We start from the raw sequence: 7,204 nt of genomic DNA, 5'->3' as shown, positions 1-7,204 counted from the left end.
TCGCCTTTCCAGGGCTCGCCCAGAGCGCTCGGGCATGCCCAGCCTCGACTTGCCAGGCCGCGTCCAGGACGCCCGGGCATGTCCAGACTCGCCTTTCCAGGACTCGCCCTTGACACCCGGGCATGCCCGGTCTCGGTTTGCCCGGGCATAAATGTGTATATATATTGCTGCCCGATAAACGGGCTTTTCAGAATACCTGAGCTGTTTTGTTTCAATAAAGCAACTCGGACGAATTCCGTCTTTGGTCGCGTCAATTCTTTCGACTCGCGTTGGAGCGCAGCTCCTTCACTGGTGACCTACCGACATGGACACGGCAGTGACTCTTAAACTGCCTACCTTCTGGGAGGCTCACGCGGCTGTTTGGTTCGCCCAGGCTGACTCCCAGTTCGCCCTGCGAGGCATCACCGCGGACGACACCTGCTTCCACCACGTCGTGGCAGCACTCGGTTCCGCCACCGCGGCCCGCGCCCTGAGCCTCCTCGAGCACCCGTCGGCTGCCGACAAGTATGACGCGCTGAAGACGCTCCTCCTCGACGCTTTCGCCCTCTCACCGGCGGCACGCGCACAGCGCCTGCTCGACCTGCCCGAGCTCGGCGACACGCGCCCGTCCGAGCGCATGGACTATATGCTCTCGTTGCTCGGTGAGCACTCTCCGGATTTTCTGTTCCGCGAGCTGTTCCTTCGCCAGCTGCCTCACCCGGTACGCCTCGCCCTGGCTGGCACGTCGATCACCGATCCCCGCGCCCTCGCCAGGGAAGCCGATAAGATCTCCTCGGCGGGCCAACACATCGGCGCGTCTACCTGGAGCCTGCCGCCGTCCGAGGCGACGCCCGAGCGCCCTGCGTGGTTGGAGGCCGAACTGCCGGTGCAACTGGTGGCCGCCACGCCACGCCAACCGCTTCCGACACGACGGCCGGAGCCTCCACCTGACCAGGCGTGGTGTTATTACCATGCCAGGTTCGGACATAAGGCTCGGACGTGCCGACCCCCGTGCACTTTCGGCAAGTCGGGAAACGGCCGGGCCGGCGTTCATTCCCAGCCATGAGCGCCGGCCACTCGGGCAACTTGCTTTTTATTCGGGACAAAGCGTCCGGGCGGGGTTTCCTTTGTGACACCGGCGCCCAACTGAGCGTCATACCCGCCTCCGAGCAGGACAGGCGGGACGCCGTTTGCGGCCCCTCTTTGGTCGCTGCTAATGGCTCGGCCATACGCACTTTCGGCCCACGCGACGTCACCCTCTGCTTCGGCAGCCAGCGCTTTCAGTGGACCTTTGTGACCGCCTGCGTCCCCATGGCTTTCCTGGGCGCCGACTTCCTCTGCGCGCACAGGCTGCTGGTCGACGTCAAACGTCGTCGCCTTGTCAACGCCGAGACCTTCAGCTCCCTGGCGTGCACGATGAGCAGCTCCGCGCCGACCGAACTGGCGTGCGCCCTCCCGACGGCGAACGAGTTCGCTCGCCTGCTCGCGGAATTCCCGGCCCTCACACGGCCGACGTTTTCGGCCGTCGCAGTGTGGCATGGGATCGAGCACCACATACCCACTACGGGCCCGCCGGTCTACGCCAGGGCCCGCCGCCTCGACCCGGCCAAGCTCGCCGTGGCAAAGGCCGAGTTCGACGCGTTGGAGCACCTCGGCATCGTGCGGCGCTCCAATAGCGCGTGGGCCTCACCACTGCACATCGTGCCAAAGCCAGGGGGCGGATGGCGCCCGTGTGGCGACTACCGCCGCCTCAACGACGCTACCACCCCCGACAGGTACCCGATCCCGCACATCCAGGACTTTTCCGCCCGTTTGGCGGGACGGGTCATATTTTCCAAAATTGACCTGATACGGGGATACCACCAGGTACCTGTCCGGGCGGCCGACGTCCCGAAGACGGCCGTCATCACACCGTTCGGCCTGTTCGAATTTTTGAGGATGCCGTTTGGCCTCAAGAACGCGGCCCAGGCGTTCCAGCGCTTAATGGACGGTGTGCTGCGCGACCTGCCATTTCTTTTCGTCTATCTGGACGACATCCTCGTCGCCAGCACGTCCCGCGCCGAGCACCTCCTCCACCTCCGAACACTGTTCGGTCGCCTCAGCGAGCACGGCTTAATTGTCAACCCGGCCAAATGCCACTTCGGCACGACGACCGTTGACTTTTTGGGCCACCGCATCACCAAGACCGGGGCCGTGCCGCTGCCGACCAAGGTCGAGGCCATCACCACGTTCCCGCGTCCCCGTTCCATCAAGGCCCTACAAGAGTTCCTCGGCATGGTGAATTTTTATCACCAATTCGTGCCCCGCGCTGCTCAGCTCATGCGGCCCCTTTACGAGGCCCTCCGGGGCAAGCCGGCCAAGCATGACATCGTTTGGTCCGCGGCCATGGACGCGGCCTTCGTGAGCGCAAAATGGGCCCTCGCCGATGCAACGCTGCTGGCTCACCCGGTGCTAAACGCGCCTATCGCCCTCACTACGGACGCCTCCAACTACGCGGTGGGCGCTGTCCATGAACAATGGGTGGACGGGGTTTGGCAGCCACTCGCTTTTTTCAGCCGGCAGCTCCGGCCGAACGAGTTAAAATACAGCACGTTCGACCGCGAGCTGCTCGGTCTATTCCTGGCCGTTTGCCATTTCTGACACCTCCTGGAGGGCTGCCCGTTCACGGCTTTCGTCGACCACAAGCCGTTGGTCTACGCAATGGCCAAAGTCACAGAGCCGTGGTCGGCCCGCCAGCAGCGCCACCTCTCCGCCGTGTCGGAATTCACCACGGACATCCGGCACGTCGCCGGCAAAGACAACGCCGTGGCCGACTGTCTTTCTCGGGCCAGCGCGAACGCGGTCCACCTCGGCGTGGACTTCGCGCTCATGGCGGCCGACCAGACCACCGACACCTCGGTGCAGGCCCTCCGGGCGGCGGACACGGGCCTCCGCCTGGCCGACATCCCCTTCGCAGGCACCGTCCTGCTCTGCGACGTCTCCCAGGGCCAGCCTCGCCCCATCGTGCCCGTTTCCTGGCAGCGCCGCATCTTCGCCTCCATCCACGGCCTTTCTCACCCGGGCCGGAAAGCTTCTCAGAAGCTGGTGTCGGCGCGTTTCGTCTGGCACGGCCTTCGACAGAACGTCCGCGACTGGGCCAACGCCTGCACGGCCTGCCAGCGGGCCAAGGTTCACCGCCACACCCAGGCCCCGCTAGCACCTTTCACCGTGCCTGCACGGCGTTTCGACCACGTCCACGTGGACCTGGTGGGTCCCCTGCCCCCATCGCGGGGGTTCACCCACCTGCTCACCATGGTGGACAGGACCACCAGGTGGCCGGAGGCCGTGCCCCTCACCTCCACCACCACCGCCGACGTGGCGCAGGCGTTCATCGCCACCTGGGTCGCGCGCTTCGGCGCACCGGCGGACATCTCGTCCGACCGCGGCCCACAGTTCACGTCCGAACTTTGGGGTGCGGTCGCCCGCTCGTTGGGGGTCACGCTGCACCGCACCACGGCCTACCACCCCCAAGCCAACGGGTTGTGCGAGCGGTTTCACCGCTCCATGAAGGCCGCACTCATGGCCGGCCTTCAGGACGACGGTTGGACCGACCGGCTGCCGTGGGTCCTTTTGGGCCTCCGCACGGCCCCCAAGGAGGACCTCCGGGCGTCCGCCGCCGAGCTCGTCTACGGCCAGCCGCTCCGCGTCCCGGGCGAGTTCGTGCCCGACGCTACCAGTCCCTGGTCCGCAGCACACCAGCGCTCGGACCTCCAGGAGGCCGCCCGCCGATTTGCCCCCGTGCCAACGTCCCGCCACGGTGGCCCCCAGTCCTACGTCCCCCCGGCGCTTCACACAGCGGAGTACGTCTTTGTGCGTCATGACGCGCACCGGGGGCCACTCCGGCCGCCGTACGACGGGCCCTTCCGGGTCTTGCGACGGGGCGACAAGTCCTTCGTCGTCGACGTCGGCGGCCGGTCGGACCGGATCTCTGTGGACCGACTCAAACCGGCGCACGTGGACGTCGACCGACCACCACGGTTGGCCCTTCCTCCATGGCGAGGCCGCCCCCCGTCTACAGTTCCCCCCGCTCGACCACCCACCACCGGATCGGAAGCCCCCCCCCCCCCCATGACCCTCCAGGGGTCGCTTCGGCCGGGTCATCCGGACCCCCCTTAAATTGACCCTGCCGGTGCAGGTCGATTCTGGAGGGGCGTGTGTAGCGGTTCCCGCTGAATGTACACAATCGCCTTGCACCTGCCAGGACGCGGCCAGGGCGCGATCGCCATGCCGGGCTCGTCCGGACGGGCCCAGACGTGCCTCTCCTGGGCATGCCCGGACTCGCTGTTCCCGGGCACGCCCGGTCTCGTCTTTCCCGGGCATGCCTGCTCTCGCCTTTCCAGGGCTCACCCAGAGCGCCCGGGCACGCCCAGCCTCGACTTGCCAGGCCGCGTCCAGGACGCCTGGGCATGTCCAGACTCGCCTTTCCAGGGCTTGCCCAGAGCGTCCGGGCATGCCCGCTCCCACCTTTCCAGGGCTCGCCCAGAGCACTCGGGCATGCCCAGCCTCGACTTGCCAGGCCGCGTCCAGGACGCCCGGGCATGTCCAGACTCGCCTTTCCAGGACTCGCCCTTGACACCCGGGCATGCCCGGTCTCGGTTTTCCCGGGCAAACGCCCGGGCATAAATGTGTATATATATTGCTGCCCGATAAACGGGCTTTTCAGAATACCTGAGCTGTTTTGTTTCAATAAAGCAACTCGGACGAATTCCGTCTTTGGTCGCGTCAATTCTTTCGACTCGCGTTGGAGCGCAGCTCCTTCACCATTGTCTTTATATTTGTGATATAACTGTATTACATAATACATGATATTGCAAGTCCTTTGAAGTTATAGGTAGAGGTTTATAAAGCAAGAAAGCAGCCTTGGTAGTATCAGATTGAACTGTAAGTCCTATACACAGGATCGTTCAGGAATATGCTTTTACAGATCATCATCACTGTCCTGAGTGTCATCTGGAAAGTCCTAAAAGTGAAGCAAGTGTTCGGATTAGAAGTGTAATGATCCCACCAATGGTTTTCTTGACCCAGAAAACATAGGATTAGCATATTTAAATAAGATTCTCTGTTGACTAGAAGCCGAGATAGCGCAAATTATGTATTTTATGGCGGACATTTTGAAAATCCAAAATGGCGGCCATGCAGGTGTCTACGCAAATGCCAACATTAAATTTTGGATTCCTCTTGCTCTGAATATTCCAAAAATGTATAGTTTTGCTAATCTCCAAAATGTTGAACGAAAAAACAGTGAACCTGACTATAACATCTGCAACCACAGAAAATGGTTTCAAATAACATTCGCAGAATTTGCAGGCTACCTACGAGCAAGGGCTCGACTCTTGTGCTCGGACAGCCTTAATCGCATTATTTTGAGTTTGCTCGTCAAGCCCGTGGCCTAAGGTACACCGGAAGGCCTACAAGCTCAACTGTTGGAGAACTGCTTTGATCTTGTTGTATATCCCAGTGAGTTGCTGCATTGTAAAATTCTCCATCTTGTATATGTGTTGTATTGATGATAATAGTTATAAATACTGCAGAGTGAACATCCTTCCGACAATTAAATACAATTGTAAAACTGGAAAACATCTGAAAATGCAAAGCCCGTATTCAGACGTCTTCTTCTTCTTTTATATGCTCAAAATAACGACCGGTTTTAAAAATTGCAAAATGTAAATATTGATGATTTTGTGCAGCCTAGACTTTGGATTTTTTGATCTTAAAAAACATTCCACTTGTAGCTTTTGATTTGTGAACCAATTCAGTGACCCAATATGCAAATTCTTCAAATTTCAGGTCAATTGAATGAAAATTGACGATTTTATGTGATTTTGACCTTTTTATCAAATTATTAATTTGTCTTCTCCATATTCGCATGATAAAGCTTTGTTGAAAATTTGATGACAAATCTCAAATGGTAAATTTTTATTTCAGGTCAATTGGATGAAAATTGATTGTTAGGTGATGCTGACTTTTAACCTTTTGAGAATACGGAGAAGACAAGTTAATAATTTTATCATCAAAAAGCTTTGGTTAAATTCCATGACAAGAGCTCAAATAGTAAAAAAAAAATTGCTGCCCAGCCACACATACACACAGAAGTGATTGCAAACACCGGTCTCGTGCTGCACATGGGACGGGCTAGTAAGCATCTTCATGTCTCATTGGACATATTGTCGGATGGCCCGCCCCTTTGGATTGTGATATTGTCCTGCACAGTAAATCTATATTGTAATAACGCTTTACATATAGCTTAGTATAGTTGTTGATATCGACGACTCCTATAAATGGAGTAGAAGAAAGAACTACCTTTGGAGGCCATTTTTCCCCGCAGAGCAGGTGTTGGCCTTTTTCGGGCACCATGGTCCCCTTTTTGAAGCAATGTTTTACGGCCGGATTCCCTTCCTGCCGTCAACCCTGTTTGTCGCCTCTTGCGACACACAGGGAATTACCAGTGTACTGGTACTCAATTTGCGGACCTCGGAAGGATGACAGGCTGGGTCAACCCCCCCTGGCGTTAATTCAGCGATCGACCGGGATTTGAACCCAGGGTCCCAAGCCGGCACCCAAACCGCTAAGCCAATACCAGGCTCTCCTATAAATGGAGTACTGTACCAGATTCCGTTTAGACCATATTTAAACCAATCGAAAATTGATCTTTTGAAAGTTTTCAAAATACACTTCGCTCTCCTGAACCACGTTCTCAGCACCAGTTTAGGAGCAACCAAAGCTCATCTTTTTTCATGGATTGAAGCACAACCAGTGCGACATGTTTGCCGATTCCAGAACTCACCGACAGAAGGCGTCTTGGTTCCAGTCTCAAGACCTGTGGAATTGATGTGGTCTTTCAGCAAATGGAAAACCAAGATGGGGATTTAAAAGAAACTACGAACAGCATTGGTGGTTGTGTAAACAAATGAACTGTAATCAGGCAAAGGTTTCATTATTCGGGAGATTCCATTGGGGCATTCACCTTAAAGACTCAACCGTGAGCACCAAGGAACTTTCAAAAGACCTCTGGGATAAAGTTGTGGAAAGGCACAGATCAGGGCATGGAAATAAAAATATTTCAAAGGCCTTGAACATCCCTTGGAGCACAATCAAGCCAATCATTAAGAAGTGCGAGGCGTATGGTACCATAAAGACCCTGCCGAGATCAGGCCGTCCCTCCAAACTCGATGACCAAGCAAGGAGG

Source organism: Myxine glutinosa, chromosome 1, assembly GCF_964187855.1.
Source record: "Myxine glutinosa chromosome 1, kmMyxGlut1.1, whole genome shotgun sequence".
Taxonomy (NCBI): Eukaryota; Metazoa; Chordata; class Myxini; order Myxiniformes; family Myxinidae; genus Myxine; species Myxine glutinosa.
This window is presented reverse-complemented; position numbering follows the sequence as displayed.